The sequence below is a fragment of the Podarcis gaigeae genome, assembly GCF_964106915.1.
Source record: "Podarcis gaigeae genome assembly, chromosome: W".
Taxonomy (NCBI): Eukaryota; Metazoa; Chordata; class Lepidosauria; order Squamata; family Lacertidae; genus Podarcis; species Podarcis gaigeae.
The window spans coordinates 12,925,792-12,944,471 of NC_139695.1; the positions used below are offsets into that span (position 1 = coordinate 12,925,792).

Consider the following 18,680-nt stretch of genomic DNA (forward strand, 5'->3'; position numbering starts at 1 on the left):
TTGCTCCACCTAGTGGCGGAAAATAAAATTACTCCCATAATTTAAAAAACGCTGCTAAGACACAGGCTTGAAGTACATCCACAAAGAAAACTAGCTATACAAGAAAGGACATTTGAAATACCAAGTTCAGCTTCTAGAAAATAAGTTTTTATGACGGATGTTAAGTACTGCGAAGGTTTTTTTTTGTTTTTGTTTTTTTCTTCTCTCTGATCATTGCCAAAGCAATTAAAAATACTTAAATATTTTTTACTAAAACTTGAATTTTTTTTTTTGACTTTTTTTTTTTTAAAAAAAAATTTAAATATTTGAGATGAACTGAGAACAACATAGGGCAAATCCACCGGAATCTTAACTGACTCTCAATCCCATCAGGCAAAAGGACCAAATTATAGACTATAAACAGAGCATTTTCAAAGTTTAGGAATATATACATTCTTGGTTTGAAATAAAGATATCTTGATCAGAACCAAAAGGAAGAATGACAAATATGGGCTCTAAAAAATACCAAACCACACTGACATCTGGGTCAGGTCTACAAGTGAGAAGACAATCAACAGCTGAAACAGACCCCAATGCTGACATAAAAGACCTTATAATGGGGATGGAAAAGAGCCTGAATGATAAGTTGGACATACTAACTGGCAACATCCAACAAAACTCAAAGCTAATAATAGACCTAACAACACAAATAAGTGACCTCTCACTTAAAAATAAAGAACTGGATAAATCTGTACAAGAACTTAAGAGTAAATCTACCAAACAAGAGGAAATGACAAAGAAACTGCAAATGGAAAATAAGGACATTAAAAAATCACAAGACTCAACGAAGGAAGAAATAAACGACCTAAAGAGAGCCCATGAAGAGCTGCTAGATGATATATCATTGATGGAGATGCGTCAGAAGGAGACGGTTCTTCGTTTCCGAGGTGTCCCACAAACTCATGATGAACAAATTCAAGAGAAACTATCACAGGAGATCGCAAACTGGTTGGGAGTAGAGGTAGAAGAGATGCTATTGGATATTGATAAAATCTTCAGGATCAAATCAGAAAGATCGGACACTTATAAAGGGCCAGGAGATTGCTTAATTTTTTTCAACTCAAGACTTTTAAAGGACAAAATATTACATCAAAAAGGACAAGTGAAGTTAGTAATAGACGATAGGCCTATCAAAATATTCAAGGAAATTCCAAAAAGAATTCTGAAGAAAAGGCAGAACTATAAGACGGTAACAGAAGCACTCAGGAAGAATTCGATTAGATTCCGGTGGGAATTTCCTGAGGGTATCACTTTCACATATAAGGACAGAAGAAAAACTCTTAGATCAGTAGATGAGCTGGGAAAATTCTGGAGGAAGTACAAAAAAGAATTAACTGGAGAGCCAACATTGGAGCGAGAGGAAACAACGCAGACATCACAAGAAGCATAGAGAGATAAGCGCGTATTAAGGGGGGGGGGGAGATTGGTGAAGCAGATTATCAAAATCCTAAAATTTCTGAATTTTTTCTTTTTCTTTTTTTTCTTTTTCTTTTTCTACCTACTCAACGAAACTACTGTAGATAACAAATAAAAATTAATGAATTTAAAAATTATATCTTGGAATGTTAACGGTCTAAATGATAAAAGGAAGAGAAATAAAATAGAACATGTACTGAGGAAAGGACAATGGGATATTATATGCTTGCAGGAGACCCATGTGACTAGAAACCATAGAAGGGTTTTAGAAAATAAGAGATTGGGTCAAGAATTTATATCCTCAGATGTAAAAAAGAAAAGGGGAATTGTGATCTATGTGAACCCCAAACTAGACGCAAAAAAAATCTTTAAGGATGATGAGGGTAGAATACTAGGGGTAAAAATAACAAAAGGTAAAGAGCATTTAATTATAGTAGGAGTTTACGCACCGAATGGTAACCAAACAGAATTTTTCAGAAAAGTAGAAGCTAATTTACTGGAATTTATAGAAGAGGAAATTATTTTGATGGGAGACCTAAATGGTGTCACATCAATAGAATTAGACAGGACAGAGAGAGAAAGAAAATCTAAAAAAGGCAGACTCCCAGACACCTTCTTTCAGATGGTAGAAAACTTAAATTTGATTGATACATGGAGATATAAAAATCCAGGAGAAAGACAGTATACACATTTTTCGGAAGTTAAAAAATCAGCGGGCAGAATTGACAGCATATGGGTATCAAACAATTTAACAACTAAAATTAAAAAAGCAGAAATACAGACCAAAATTATTACAGATCATAACCCAGTCACATTAGAATTAAAGGAATACAAGAAAATTAATAAAAGATGGAGACTTAATGAAAGATTATTAAATGACGAAAAGATTGTAAAAAAAGCGCAAGAACTATTGAAATAATTTTTTGAATTAAATAAAGAACAGGATACAGACCTCAGGATAATATGGGATGCAAGTAAAGCTTTCATAAGAGGCTTTTACATACAACAAAGCGCAATAAGGAAAAGAAACAGAGAGCAAAAACTGGAACAAATAAGGAAGGAAATAGGAATAAACGAAAAATTATTAGCAAAACAACCAAAAAATGAATCAATAAACCAAAAATTAAAAATATTACAAACTCAGGCTTCAGCAATATTAAATAGTGAAATTGAGGATAACATTAAATGGATGAAACAAAGGTCGTTCGAATTTGCAAATAAACCCGGAAAGATGCTAGCCTGGCAACTGAAAAAAAGACAAAAGGAAAAATTGATTGATAAAATAGTGGAAGAGGGGAGAACTTTAGATAACCCTGAGGAAATTAAAAAGCGTTTTACAAAATATTATAATAAGTTATATAAAGCAGGAAACGAGACAGAGGTTGAAATAAAAGAGTATTTATGTGGAAAGGATATACCTAAAATTAAGAAAGAAAAGATCCAAGAGCTAAACTCCCCAATAACCACGACAGAGCTTCATCAAGCGATAATTAAGATGAAACTGGGAAAATCCCCAGGACCAGATGGTCTTACCGCTATACACTACAAAAAATTAGAGGAACCATTATTAGCACCTATGAAGACACTCTTAAACAGAATATTAGAAGACAGGAAGATTCCCACCACCTGGAAACAGGCGCACATAGTAGTAATCCCAAAACAAGGACGAAACAAAGAGTTTATAACCAATTATAGACCAATATCATTACTAAACAATGATTACAAGATCTATGCACAAATATTGGCAACAAGATTAAAGACAGTTTTGCAGGATTGTATAAATAAAGAGCAGGCAGGGTTCTTGCCGGGCAGGAAAATGAGTGACAATATAAGAACAGTGATTGATATGATCGAGTATTTAGACATGAAACCAAGTAAGAAGGTAGCCTTTGTTTTTGTGGACGCGGAAAAGGCGTTTGACAAAGTATCATGGAAATTTCTAAAAATATTACTAGACCAGATGGACATGGGAGACCAAATCACAAGAGGGTTAAAAGCAATTTATGAACAACAAGAAGCAAATATAATAATAAATAACGACACAACTGATTATTTTAAAATACAGAAGGGCACCAGGCAAGGGTGCCCACTTTCACCTTTGCTATTCATTTTGGTTTTGGAAATATTAAATCAAGAAATCAGATTGGATCAAGAAATAAATGGAATATCCCTAGGAGAGAAAATATATAAAATAAGGGCATTTGCGGATGATTTAGTTTTAATGGTGGAAAATCCAAAGGAAAGCATAGCAAAGGCTCTAGAAAAAATGGAAAACTTTGGATGGGTATCAGGTTTTGCTTTGAATAAAGAAAAAACGAAACTAATGGTAAAAAATATGGGAGATCAAGAGAAAAAGGAACTGGTAGAAAAATTTGGATTACAAATTGTAAAAAAAGTGAAATATTTAGGCATACAAATAACAATGAAAAATATAAATTTGTTTGAAGATAATTATAAAAAAATTTGGGAAGAAACAAAAAGAGAAATGGAAACTTGGACAAGACTGAAATTAACACTCTGGGGTAGAATTTCGGCTATTAAAATGAATATCTTACCAAAACTTCTGTTCCTTTTTCAAATGATTCCCATAATAGGTAAAGATGATTGTTTTAAGAAATGGAAAATGGACTTAACAAAATTTATATGGCAAGGCAAAAAGCCACGGATTAAATATAAATTATTAACTGACATAAAAGAGCGGGGAGGTTTTGGACTCCCAGACCTGAGACTATATTACGATGCAGCATGCTTTACTTGGATCAAGGATTGGATCAAATTGGATAACAGCGACATTTTGGATTTGGAGGGATGGAACAACAGATATGGTTGGCATGCCTATCTAATTTATAACAAAGTGGCAGTCCATAAAGAATTTCTAAGCCATGTAATTAGAAATGCATTATACAAGGTCTGGGTGAGACATAGAAGGTTGTTAGAACCAAAAACTCCATGGTGGGTCTCACCGCTAGAAGTAATATCAGTTAAAAAGAAAAATACTACAGGAAGAATGGCAACTTACCAGCAACTCCTAAAGGAAGAACAGGGCCAATTAAAACTAAGACCATATGACGAGGTGACCCAATACTGTACCACATGGCTTCAATATCACCAAACTGCACAAATATTTAACCAGGATAAAGTAATAGGATTTGAAAAAGAAGAATCAAAATTACAAAAAGTATTATTACAAAACTCAAAAAAATATATATCCAGAATGTATAATTTATTATTAGAATGGGAATTAAAGGATGAAGAAATAAAAGAAGTTATGATCAAATGGGCATGTGATATAGGATATGTAATTCGGCTGGATCAATGGGAGAAATTATGGAAATATGACATCAAATTCACGGCATGTTATACAATAAGAGAAAATTTTATGAAAATGGTGTACCAATGGTACTTAACTCCAGTAAAATTGGCAAAAATTTACAAATTAAAATCGAATACCTGTTGGAGATGTAAAAAAGAAATAGGAACAATGTTCCACATGTGGTGGGAATGCCGACCCATTAAACAATTCTGGAATGAAATCTATGAAGAACTCAAAAGGATGTTTAAAATATCTTTTAGTAAAAAACCGGAGGCATTCCTTTTAGGTTTAATTACAAATGATATCCCCGAAAATCAAAGGAAAATATTCCTTTATGCAACAACAGCTGCCAGGATGCTTATAGCTAAAAACTGGAAAAGCAGAAAAATTCCATCAGTGAAAGATTGGCAAATTAAATTTTGTGAATACATAAATCTGGCAAGACTTACAGCTTACATAAGGGGACAATCGGACCAGAAACTATTAAAAGAATGGGGTTGTGCTAAAGAGTATATGAAAAAACATTGTTCTGGAGTCAGTATATTGGTATGTAATGAGTGATGCTTTACAGGGTTAAAGAACAAGAAAAATGATGTAAAAAAGCATAAAGATGGAAGTAATCTAATTAGACACAACAATACAGTAAGAGTAAATATCTTTGGAGGTCTTAGAACAAAGGAAGGAAGTCAATTTATGTTTATGTATGTTATGATATGGTTTTGCTTTGTAGATGTGTGTTTTTTCGTTTTTGTGTATTCAATGTTTGTAATTTTTGTTACGATTTTGCATTGAAAATAAAAGCTAAAAAAACTTTAAAAAAAATAAAATAAAATAAAATAAAAAATAATCCAGATTGCGGCAGCTATTCTGGTGACTGGGAGTGGCTGCCGGGACCACATAACACCGGTCCTGAGAGATCTGCATTGGCTCCCAGTACGTTTCCGAGCACAATTCAAAGTGTTGGTGCTGACCTTTAAAGCCCTAAATGGCCTCGGTCCTGTATACCTGAAGGAGCGTCTCCACCCCCATCGTTCAGCCTGGATGCTGAGATCCAGCACCGAGGACCTTCTGGCGGTTCCCTCATTGCGAGAAGTGAGATTACAGGGAACCAGACAGAGGGCCTTCTTGGTAGTGGTGCCCGCCCTGTGGAACGCCCTCCCTTCAGATGTGAAGGAAAGACATCTGAAGGCAGACCTGTTTAGGGAAGTTTTTAATATTTAATGCTGTATTGTTTTTAACACTTGATTGGAAGCCGCCCAGAGTGGCTGGGGAAGCTCAGCCAGATGGGCGGGGTATAAAGAACAAATTATTATTATAAATTATTATTATTATTATTATTATTATTATTATCATCATCATCATCGCTGGGAACTTCTGTTTGCTTTTGCTTTAGCTGTCTTGCTTTGGACACGAAGGAAAGCAGACATGTTTTCCTTTTGTCCTGATGTATGCTGAATAAACTGCTTGTAAATATGCTCACACAACCTCTCTTGCCACTTCTGTTTGCGTGTTTACTCTGCTGAGTAGAGTGCCCCAGCTTCTGAAGCTCTGGTCCAGATTCATGCTGATCCAAGGACTGGAGATAGCTCGGCACACCAGCCGGTGGGCTGGAGCCAGCTGGGGGCCTGCCAATTGCCCCCGTTTCCTTGGTTGCATGCCAACAACAGGGTTATGGGCCCAGATCCATGGCGCTTACACAAGAGTAAGGCTGCTGATGGATGCTGCACCACCTGGCATTTGATGTCTGTGCCAAGCAATTAAGGCCGGAGAGAAGCAGGCTGCGTTGATTTACGACCTGCTAAGATTAAGCGGCTGTGAAGAGCTCAGGTCCTGGCTGAAGTAAAAAGCAGGAATAGATCTCTTACAAGCATCAGATGGGGCTCCCTGTCCACGTCTAAATGGACACAATTATCAGACCCGGGCAAAGTACTGCAAGGGTCAATTGAGAAGGCTTGGGGTATGGAACACTGTTTCTGAAGATCCTCCAGCTCAAATAACAGATGCATGGTCTGCAGCCGACTCCAAATCAATGGGGGCGATTCTCCTGTCAGTAGCTCCGGAGGAGTTAATTACCCTAGCTGGCAAGGCGTCTTCACGCCAAATGTGGAAGGCGTTGAAGGAATCGCATCTGAGACAAGAAGCTGGGTCTGTATTGCTTTACTTCAGAAAGCTGCACAGAAAGAAGCTTGAGCCAGGGGGAGATCTCAGAGCCCACGTATTGGACTTGCAGAAGTTAAGACAGGAATTAGTGCATACAGGTTTCATTATGCCGGAGTCTTGATTTGCGGTCCTGATTTTGGATTCCCTGGATGAGACTTACCACGCTGTGGCAAGCCAGCTGGCTACTCTACTTGCTCAAGACCTGACTGCAGCAAAGGTTTTGGCTGTCCTCCAAAATGAGTGCAGTGGTACCTTGGGTTAAGAACTTAATTCGTTCTGGAGGTCCGTTCTCAACCTGAAACTGTTAGTAACCTGAAGCACCACTTTAGCTAATGGGGCCTCCTGCTGCCGCTGCACAATTTCTGTTCTCACCCTGAAGCAAAGTTCTTAACCTGAGGTACTATTTCTGGGTTAGCAGAGTCTGTAACCTGAAGCGTATGTAACCCAAAGCGTATGTAACCTGAGGTACCACTGTATGATCGGAGGAATGCAGAACCCGATTGCGTGCTTCAGGGAGAGCAGACTGCGATGTCATCTGGGACAGCATTGCAGCCACCAGGGGGAGCTAAGGCTTTGGCAGCTGTGAAATGCTAGTCCTGTGAGAATCAAGGTCACGTCCAACGGAATTGTCCAAAGGCGAAAGATAAACAGAGAAAAAAGACTGCAGATGGCCGGAAGAAGGGGGGCCAAAAGCCCGAAACAGTGCAGAACAAGGCTTTAGTTGCTAGCACTGCTTCTCCAAAAGCCAAAGCCTGATTTGTTGTGGATTCATGCGCATCGCAGCACATTGCAAGGGACAGACACTTGTTTATCTCCTTTATGCCACAGGATGGGGCAATTCAACAGGCTGATGGAAAGACATTGCGGGTTGCTGGAATTGGGACAGTGAAACTGACAAACTTGCACACCACCGTCAGCAAGGTACTGTATGTTCCTGATTCAGCAGACAATTTGCTCAGTATCCCACAGCTGACTGAGCAAGACTTTGAAATTTCCTTCAAGAAGGGGGTTTGCATCATTCGGAAGAACAATGAAGGAATCTTGCATGCTGATTTTATAGATGTATTGTTCTTGATAACTTACGATGACACTGGTGTTAATGTCCCTAATGTTGAATCTTGTTGTGTTGCACAAACTAACAAAGTTCTTCATTTAGATTGTATTCATACACATTGTCAGGACTGCCGCTAGGTCCCAGCTCACAGAGGACCAACGCCCAGTGGATATTATATACAAAAGTCTTTATTGAAGTTTAGTTTCCATTTCCAAGCTCTGGGCGCGCAGGCCCACGTCTTAACGCTAGACCGGCTAAGTCCCCTCTGACTCACTGCTCCACCCACACCAGTTTAAGATTCTAGCCTGGCTCCACCTCTTGCGCTGCTCTTTCCTGCGTTGGGTCCTTCTGCCCTCTGGGGTTCCCTCCTTCCTGGACTCCTCTGACGCGGAGCCTCCTGAGTCTTGCCCCTCCCTCCGGCGGGCTTTAGGACCTGGCTCCCTTCCCGGGCTCCCCGCTGTGCCGCGCTCCTGTACATTTGAACTTGGCGCGCGCGCCCAGCCGGTGACTTTCCTTCTGACCGTTTCCCCGCTTCCTGATGTGGGTGTTGCCAAACCTGACTCCTCTCCTCCCTCTGGTGGTGAGGACACTGGTCCCGACTCCTGGGACTCCCCCTCCCCACTGCGCTCTGGTGGAGACGCTGGCCCTGATCTCCAGCTGCTGTTCAGAGACTCCCCGCTGGCCCCTCCCTCTTGAGGTTTCTCCCTTGGAATCTCCCTTGCTCTGGCCACCGGCGCTCCCTTCTGTGAGTCCTCCGATTCGCTAGAGAGGCTTGTGGAATAACTCTGGCCACTGTCACTGCCTGCGCCCCCCTCGTACTCCTCCTCCTCACTCTCCATTTGCTCCCCCTCCTGTGTCTCTCCTTCTGAACCCCTGACATCCATCCCCCCCTCGAAGCCCCCCCTTCCCCCCTCCCCCTCTTCCGGTGCGGGTTCCGGGTGCTCCATTGTTGTAGGGGTGAGTCCAGGATACAGCTCGTCCCCTGAGGCTTGCAACCATCGAGATAAGTCCGGGAAGTCCCCCATGGGCTCGTCGACGACGACCTCCTCCGCTTCCATCTCCTGCGCGGTGTGCTCGAAATCTGCGCTCGACCCCAAATCACCCAAGAGCCCTCCTCCCCCAGTTGTTTGATGGGGGTCCACCTCCCAGGGCCCCTTCGGCATGTCTCTGCGCCAGCCCACCTCGGGTTGGTCCTCCCACCAATAAGATCCCCCCGTGCCAAAACCTGAAAGTGATCCCTCCGGAGAGCTGCCTCCCGGAGCCGAGTCCTCAGCTGACGAGAAACCCCGGAAAGTGCTGGCCGAGAGTGTGGGTGTGAACAAACAATCCTCGAAAAAGCCCGCCGGCATAGGCTTGTGCGGGAAAAGTGTGTGGAATTCTTCCTTGAGCAACTGCTCTTCCACTGCGTAATCCGGCACCCACCTGTTGGCGCTGGCCGGGGTGTCCTCCGTGGCGAGAAGATATTCAATCCCGTCCTCCCCCCACCTTGAGTCTAAAATCTCAGTGGCTTCATTAAGTGGCTCCCCTTTCGGCGACCCCCCTTTTCTGGGCGCTTCTCTGAGCGGGTCTGGCGCCTTCCCCGGTGCTTGAAACCTGTGGGGCTCTCTGTAGGGCGTGAGCACTGATCTATGAAAGACCGGGTGCATTCTGGAACCCTCCGGGAGTGTCAACCGGAAGGCCACTGGGTTGATCTGCGCCTCTACTTGGTAAGGCCCTAGCTGCTTGTGCCCTAGTTTCTTCTTGGCTAACGATCTGGCTGGAACTGCTTGTGCTGCCAACCAGACCCAGTCTCCCACCTGGATGTCCTCCCCAACCCTCCTGTGTTGATCTGCCTGCACTTTGTAAGCCTGTTTTGCCAACTCTAACTGCCTCCTGAGCTGCTCGTGGATCTCCTGCAACTCCGCTGCCACTTCCTCTGCTCCCTGTGGCTCCCCCTCCCGCACTGTGTCCAGACCCGGGAAGGTTCTGGGATGCCTCCCGTAGTTGGCAAAAAATGGGGTCACCCCCGTGGACCCGTGCTTCGTGTTGTTGTAGGCAAACTCGGCCAACGGTAGATAGTCCACCCAGGTCGATGGCTGCTGGTTCGCGTAGCATCTCAGGTACTGCTGCATGATGGCGTTGACCCTTTCCGCCTGCCCGTTAGTTTGCGGGTGTCTCGCCGACGCCAGGCTGACCTTGACGTTCAGGAATCCCATCAGCTTTTGCCAGAAGTTGGAGATGAACTGGCGCCCCCGGTCGGACAAAATAGACCGTGGTAGGCCGTGCACCTTGAACACGTGGTCTATGAACATCTTAGCGGTCTGCTCGGCCGTGGCCACCTTCGCGCACGGAATGAAGTGGGCCATCTTGGTGAACAGGTCCACTACCACGAGCACTGCCGTCTTGCCCCTTGAGCTGGGTAGATCTGTGACAAAGTCCAGGGCTACCCTCTCCCACGGTACGAACGGTGTCTGTAGCGGTTCCAACAGGCCCGCCGGCGGCTGGTGCACAGGCTTAGCCCTTTGGCAGGTGTCGCACCTATTGACATAGTCCGCGACATCCCCCCGCATCTTAGGCCACCAAAAGTCTCTGGCTACTAAGTCCACCGTCTTCTCCTTGCCGAAGTGCCCCGCGCTGGGCGCGTCGTGCAGCTGTTGCAGGACCTTCGCGCGGAGGCTGTCTCCTGGTACGTAGAGGACTCCCTTGCGTAGGAGCAGGCCGTCTCGCACTTGGAATTCGTCGCCCCTCGCCTTGCCACTGCACACCTCCTCCATCTTGGCTCGGGCGAACGAGTCTGTTCGCAGCGCGCGGCGCACCGCGTCCAGGTCCACCGTGGCTGACGCGCATGCCCACGCCTGTGGTGTGAAAATGTGCTTGGCCGCCGCCGGTGCCTCTGCCTCCAGATACTGCGGTTTTCTGGACAGCGCGTCCGCCAAGACGTTGCTGTTTCCTGGGATGTACTCAATTCTGAAGTCGAAATCTGCAAAGAACTCCGCCCAGCGGATGTGTCGCTGGTTCAGGAACCTCGCCGTGCGCCAGTACTCCAAGTTCTTATGGTCTGTGCGGACCTGCACCGTGTGCTTGGCTCCGACGAGGAAGTGCCGCCACGCCTTGAAGGCTGCATGTATGGCCAGCAACTCCCTGTCCCAAATGGTGTAGTTCTGCTCCGCTTTGCTGAGTTTTCTGGAGTAGAAAGCGCACGGCCTCCAGTCCCCCTGGTGGTCTTGCTGCAACAGAACGGCTCCCACGGCCCTGTCTGAGGCGTCCGTCTCCACTCTCATGGGCCTGCTGGGATTTACGTGCAGTAGGTTCTCTTCGGAAGCGAAGAGCTGCTTGAGCTTCTGAAAGGACTGCTCTGCCTGCTCCGTCCAGATGAACCTCTTCTTCTTGGAACTGAGGGTGTCGGTGATGGCCGCTGTCTGCATGGCGAAACCCTTGATGAACTTGCGATAAAAGTTGGCAAAACCGACAAACCTCTGTACTTCCTTCCTATTGCGTGGGCTCTTCCAATCCAGTACTGCACGTACCTTGGCACCGTCCATAGCCAGTCCCTTGTCGGACAGTTTGTAGCCCAAGAAATCCACCTCCGTCTTGTCGAACTGGCACTTCTCCAGCTTGGCGTACAGCCTGTGCTCCCGCAGCCTCTGCAGAACTTCCCTAACATCTCTCTCGTGAGCCTCCGGCGATTCCGAGAAGATTAGGATGTCATCCAGGAAGCAGACGCATTTCTTGTAGAGGAGACCCGCCAAGACATGATGCATGAAGGCTTGAAAGCAGTGGGAACCATTTTTTAATCCAAAAGGCATAACTCTGTATTCATAAGTGCCCAGCGGCGTAAACATGGTTGTTTTCCACTCGTCGCCTTCCCGTACGCGAATGAGATTGTACGCTCCGCGCAGATCCAACTTGGTAAAGATGCGACCCTTCCTCACCGTCGCCAGCAGGTCATCGATCTTGGGCATAGGGAATGCTGAGGGCTTGGTCTTGAGGTTCAAGAAGCGGAAATCAACGACCAGCCTCTTTTGGGGCGTGTCCCGCTTCTTTACAAAGAACACGGGACTGCCTCCTGCCGCCTTGGACTCCCGGATGAATCCCCGCTTCAGGTTGTGATCTATGAACTCCCTGAGCTCTTGCAATTCATCCTCAGACATGGAGTACAGTTTCCCCGTCGGGAGCGTCGCCCCGGGCAGGAGGTCGATCTTGCAGTCGTAGGGTCTGTGGGGTGGCAGCTTATCCGCCTCTTTCTCGCAGAAGACCTCCAAAAACTCCTTGTATTTGTTAGGCACCGCTTGCAACATGCCCAAGTTCAGCTGTGGTCCATCCTCGTGCCCCTCATCTTCCAAGTCCGCCAGGATGCAGTGTTCTGCGCAGTAAGAGGAGCCGAAGGTCAGTTGCCGCTGGTACCAAGCTAATGCCGGGCTGTGCCTATCCAGCCAACTCATTCCCAACACTATGGGCGTGTCTGACAGGCGGGTGACGTTGAAGCTGATGACCTCACGGTGGTTTCCAATGCGCATCACCATTGGCGGCGTCTGCTGTAGCACTTGCCCTCCCAGTAGCTCCCTGCCGTCCACTGTGACGACTTTCAGAGGTACCGCCGCTGGCAGAAGGGCTATGCCATGTTGCTGGAGGAACTGCATGTCTATAAAATCTGCATTGCTCCCCGAGTCTACGGTGATGGGAATTTCCACCAGTAGCCCATTGGGGAGCTGAAGGGATGCGGTGAGCTGCACTACTGGTTTGGGTGGGAGGGGGTCGGTGGGCTGTAAGATCCCTGGGGATTGCTTCACTGACTTGTCTGGCTGGTCCCCAGAGACGCCATCTCCAGCCAGACAGTGGAGTTTTCCTGCTGCGACTCCCTCTGCTGAATTGCGTCTGTTACTGTCGCTGCGGCTGCAGTATGCTTGTGAAACCGCTGGGGACACTCTTTTGCCATATGCTGAGCACTGTCGCAGATGTAGCACTTCCTGGTTCCTCTAGGAGGCTTCATCTTGACTGCTCCCGGAGTTAGGGCTCCGACTGTGGAGTGAGCCTTAGCACCACCTATCTCCATCGGCTCCTCTCCCCCTCCCAGCGGAGGCATGGATCGAGCGCGCGCCGCCTCCTTGGGGAAGGGAGGCAGTCCTTTCGCTGGCGTGCGTCCCAAATGCCCTTCCTCCCTGCCCCAAGGGCGTCCTTCCAACCGAACCCCAATGGAGAGTGCCCGTTCCACCACTTCCTTGGTGGTTTGGGGTCTTCCCCCCCTTGCGATCTCATCTTTCACAGCTCCGCTCAACCCCTCCCAGAACAGGTCTCTGACGGCAGGCGATTCTTTCTCCCAGGCTAGTACATTCACCAATCCGAAAAAACGTGCATGATATTGCCTCACAGTGGCTTTACCTTGTCTTAGTCCGTGAATCTCCCTCCTAGCGATATCCACATCAATCTCAGATAAAAAACACGCATCCATCACTTTAATGAAGGCAGCCGCATTTTGGAGGGCTGGATCCTTGTCTCTCCATAGATTGCGCAGCCACGATTTTGCCTCCCCCCGCAAATGCGAAATAATAAATCCCACTTTCTCTCCCTCATTTTTAAAGTCTTTGTCAAGCAGCTGCAATGTATAAATCACATCTGCTCTGAAGTTAGGATACTCCTGCAGGTCCCCATTGAAGTGAGATACCAGGCTCCCTCCTCTGTTTCCCAGCCCAATCCCTTCTGGTCTGGTGGCCGGTAGCCTCTGTGTACTTAGCACTTCTAACCTGGTTCGCAGATCCTGGCAGGCAGCAGCTGCTTCCTGTTCTTTCTTTCTGGAAGCCGCAATTTCTGCAGTCAACTGCGTCACTGCGTTTTGCAAACTCGCTATCCTCTCTTCGGTAGTCATTTCCCTGTTTTTCGTGAGCTCGCGAAGCACCAATCTTCACCCCTCGCTGCTTTCCCGCACTCCACGAGGTTGCAAAATTGGTGAAAATGGAGAGGGGACTTACTGTCAGGACTGCCGCTAGGTCCCAGCTCACAGAGGACCAACGCCCAGTGGATATTATATACAAAAGTCTTTATTGAAGTTTAGTTTCCATTTCCAAGCTCTGGGCGCGCAGGCCCACGTCTTAACGCTAGACCGGCTAAGTCCCCTCTGACTCACTGCTCCACCCACACCAGTTTAAGATTCTAGCCTGGCTCCACCTCTTGCGCTGCTCTTTCCTGCGTTGGGTCCTTCTGCCCTCTGGGGTTCCCTCCTTCCTGGACTCCTCTGACGCGGAGCCTCCTGAGTCTTGCCCCTCCCTCCGGCGGGCTTTAGGACCTGGCTCCCTTCCCGGGCTCCCCGCTGTGCCGCGCTCCTGTACATTTGAACTTGGCGCGCGCGCCCAGCCGGTGACTTTCCTTCTGACCGTTTCCCCGCTTCCTGATGTGGGTGTTGCCAAACCTGACTCCTCTCCTCCCTCTGGTGGTGAGGACACTGGTCCCGACTCCTGGGACTCCCCCTCCCCACTGCGCTCTGGTGGAGACGCTGGCCCTGATCTCCAGCTGCTGTTCAGAGACTCCCCGCTGGCCCCTCCCTCTTGAGGTTTCTCCCTTGGAATCTCCCTTGCTCTGGCCACCGGCGCTCCCTTCTGTGAGTCCTCCGATTCGCTAGAGAGGCTTGTGGAATAACTCTGGCCACTGTCACTGCCTGCGCCCCCCTCGTACTCCTCCTCCTCACTCTCCATTTGCTCCCCCTCCTGTGTCTCTCCTTCTGAACCCCTGACACACATCATCAAAGATTTGGTCACATGGCATGGCAAGCGCTCGCCAAGATGCCAGAGAAGGTTCAAGGTATAACAATCAAACTCTGCAGGTATTATATGAAATATGTCTCTTGTGCAGAAAACAAAGTGAAGGTTGCACCCAAAAGCAAAGTGTCTAGCAGGCAGGCTTCTAAACCCTATTAGCTAGTCCACGCAGACCTGGTTGGTCCACTTTCACCCTCTTTGGGTGCCAGGTACTTCATGGTTTTAATTGATGCTTTTTACAGGTACATTCATGTGTTTGTGCTCAAGCAGAAATCAGAAGCATTTCCTAGGTTCAAGGCCTTCTGAGCTTGGTTGAATAATGCCCACGGTAGACAACTTGGTTGTTTGTTTACTGACCGAAGTGGGGAATTCACTTCTCAGCAGTTTGAAGCTTTTTTGACTGAGAAGGGAATCCAGCACGACCTCTCAAGTCCCTGGGAGAATGGACTTTGTGAAAGGACAAATCAAACTTTGCTTCAAGGCCTAAAAATCTTGTTGCATGATGCCAATCTTCCTGAGCAATATTGGGCAGAGTCGCTGAATAATTTTGTTTACACGTATAACAGGAGATTGTCTTCACCTATTGGCTGTACTCCCTATGAGAAGATGTTTGGTAAGAAACCTTACGTCAAGCACATGAGAATCTTTGGTTCTGACATGTGGGTCCACAGCCCACAGAGCAGCAAGCTTGGGAAGCGTGGGGCACATGGTTTGTTCATGGGGTATGAAAAAGGTGCATACAGGGTACTCATGACTGACACTAAGACCATACGGTTCACAAAGAGTGTTGAATACAATCCCAAGTGGGGGTGGGATGTGGGGATTTTCCAGAGTCACTCAGAAGATGAGGATGCTGAGGTAGCAGAGGAAGCTGAGGATGATGATCAGAGTTCAGATTCCAGCTTAGTGGGCGGTGCTGCTGCTGATGTCAGCGACAGTGATGACACAGCAGACTACAAGAGCGCAAAGGCCTCACTCAGACCATCTGATGGGTTTGACACTAAACTGGAAGAACCACTGTTCACCATTGGCCACCATTCTCCTAAGAAGGAGGAGATGAGTGCTGAAGACTTGCATCTAGTATGCATATCTGCAAGGGCCACAAAAGGCAAACCTCCAAAGAGATTTGCTGATGAGTTTGCTAAGACAGCAACAGCTGTTGTTAGTAGCTGATCCAAGGACTGGAGATCGCCCAACACACCAGCCAGTGGGCTAGAGCCAGCTGGGGGCCTGCCAATTGCCCCCATTTCCTTGGTTTTATGCCAACACCTATTAGCTAGGGACAATGGGAGTTGTAGTCTCAAAACATCCAGAGGGCAGAGTCTGCCTATGCCTGGAGTCGAGGAGCGGGTGCCTGAAATGATAATCACCCAGAGACTTGGTTTGGTTGTCTTGTTTTGCTGCTATGAGGCAAGCTTCAAACTGCTGCTTTTTGAAGGTCTCCTCCTCCAATCTGAACCAAATCTGCTTGATTTTGGTAGGAAAAATGGAAACCGAAAGCCAGCCCAAGAGACTTTTCCAAGGAACCACCAACATGCTTTCTCCCGACGTGACCCAACTGTCAGACCTCAGCTCATGGTAAAATTAATCTTAATAATGCATATACTACTCATCTTGGCCCAGAAATGGTTTGCCATGTCTTTTGATGTTCTAGCATTCCAAAATAGTTCCTACCCAGGGTGGATAAAAATCAATGATTTTTTTTTTAAAGGGATTTTATATTTAAATCTGATTTTTTTTACTTAAATTGGATTTTTAAAAATTTAAATCAGATTTCTAAAACAAAATGCTTTTGGAGGAAAAATCTTTCTAAAGCTTTTTTATTTAAGTGACATTCTAGTCCAGGCATAGGCAAACACGACCCTTTAGATGTTTGGGGACTACAACTCCCGTCATCCCTGACCACTGGTCCTGTTAGCTAGGGATGATGGGAGTTAGTATTAAGAGGATGCCAGCAAGGTTTGGCCTTTCTGTGTGTGTGTGTGTGTGTGTGTGTGTGTGTGTGTGTATACCGTATTTTTCGCCCTATAGGATGCACCGGCCCATAGGACGCACATAGTTTTTTTGGGGGGGAAAACAAGGGAAAAAAATTTATTTCCCCCCCAGGTTTGCGCAGCCATCCGCAAGGTAGAAGAGGGAGACGGAGCGCTCCGTCTCCCTCTTCTGCCTTCAGGGACAGCCTCCCTAGCCTCTGTGGGGCAACGCACTCCGCTGCCCTGCAGAGACTTTGTGCAGCCATCCCCAAGCTAGAAGAGGGAGGCGGAGCGCTCCGTCTCCCCCTTCTGCCTTCAGGGACAGCCTCTCTAGCCTCCGTGGGGCAGCAGCTTGCCCCGCTGTCCCCCGAGTTTGTGGGGCTGGCGGGGGAGAGAAGCAAGCTTGCTTCTCCCCCCCGCCAGCCTCCAGATCGGGTTTAGCGAATAGCGGGGTGGCAGCGCTCCGCCTCTCTGCTATCCCCCGAGCTTGTGGGGCTGGCGGGGGGGGGGGAGAAGCAAGCTTGCTTCTCCCCCCCGCCAGCCTCCAGATCGGGTCGGGGAATAGCGGGATGGCGGCGCTGCACCTCCCCGCTGTCCCCCGAGCTTTTGGGCTTCAGGCTGCTGCCCGCAAGCCTTGCGAGCCCGCGGGACCTCCCACAGGGCTTGCAAGACTTGCGGATATCTTCCTGAAGCCTGGAGAGCGAGAGGGGTCGGTGCCCACCGACCCCTCTCGCTCTCCAGGCTTCAGCGAAAGCCTGCATTCGCCCCATAGGACGCACACACATTTCCCCTTCATTTTTGGAGGGAAAAAGTGCGTCCTATAGGGCAAAAAATACGGTGTGTGTATATATATCAAGCGTTACTGAGTGACTTGAATCGTGATTTCAACTGACTTGATTTGAACCCAATCCACCCGGCTGGGTACGGACCAGAACCTGCCAGTGACTTCTTCGGATTTGTTGTTTTTTGTTTGTTTTTGCATTCACTTTATATGCACTTTATCTGAAGATGTATGCACATACTTCTTCAGAACAAAATGAGTTGGTCTATAACAGGCATAGGCAAACTCCGGCCCTCCAGATGTTGGGGACTACAATTCCCATCATCCCTAGCTAGCAGGACCAGTGGTCAGGGATGGTGGGAATTGTAGTCCTCAAACAGCTGGAGGGCCAAGTTGGGCCATCACTGCTCTAGATCAGGCGTGGCCCAACTTGGCCATCCAGCTGTTTTTGGACTACAACTCCCATCATCCCTAGCTCACAAGACCAGTGGTCAGGGATTATGGGAAATGTAACATAGGAGTTTGCCTATGCCTGCTCTTAAGTTTCTACTGGACATTTTTTTAATTTTTAATTTTCATTTCATGTGCCCTGACTGAAGCTTGTGGTTTCCCCTCGTGCCCTGCAGTTTGTCCTCGGACGCCCTCGACAGGAGCTCCAGCAGTGCCAGGCTTTCCTCCGACTCCCTGGCCAAAGGCGCCGTGGCGGAAGCACCTGTTGCGCGATCCGAACCCCCTTCATCTTGATGGATGACCTTTCCCCCAAGTGACTCCCCCCTGCCGCTCGCCTGGATGTCCGCCCGTGCCGTCCTTTCCCTATACCCGCCTACAGAGAAATTGGTGGCATAAAACCCCTGAGGGCATGCGGATTATGAGCGCAGAGTGCGAAATGCCGTCAACCTTCCTTCTCGGCAACGTCTCCTGGCGATTTTAATCCTTTTAAGGGATGCGTCAGGTCCCAGCGGTGCCTGGCTTGCCGGTTTCCCTTTTAATTCTTTTGCCAACATCTGCTCGGTTTTCCTTTTAACTACCAATTATTTTGACAACAACTGCTCGGATCGGGACTTTCCTTTCAAAGAAAGTGAATCCACATTTCCTCCAGATTATCGGAAAAGCACCCAATTTATATTCGCGTTAAAAATGGCGAGAAACCAGTCGCCGTCACTTGTTCCAAAGGTAAGAATGTAGTTGAAATAAACTCTGTTGCTCTAGGTCAGGC

General features: G+C 47.1%; 1 pseudogene across 1 annotated transcript in view; it reads left to right on the top strand.

Annotated features, from left to right (window-relative positions):
* LOC310835961 (P2R1A-PPP2R2A-interacting phosphatase regulator 1-like) overlaps positions 1-18,680 on the top strand; it is a 53,910-nt pseudogene that overhangs the window by 26,882 nt on the left and 8,348 nt on the right. Inside the window, exons 9-10 of the transcript XR_014568646.1 lie at positions 16,192-16,288; positions 18,091-18,637. The product of XR_014568646.1 is annotated as a P2R1A-PPP2R2A-interacting phosphatase regulator 1-like (transcript). The remainder of the gene's footprint in view (positions 1-16,191; positions 16,289-18,090; positions 18,638-18,680) is intronic.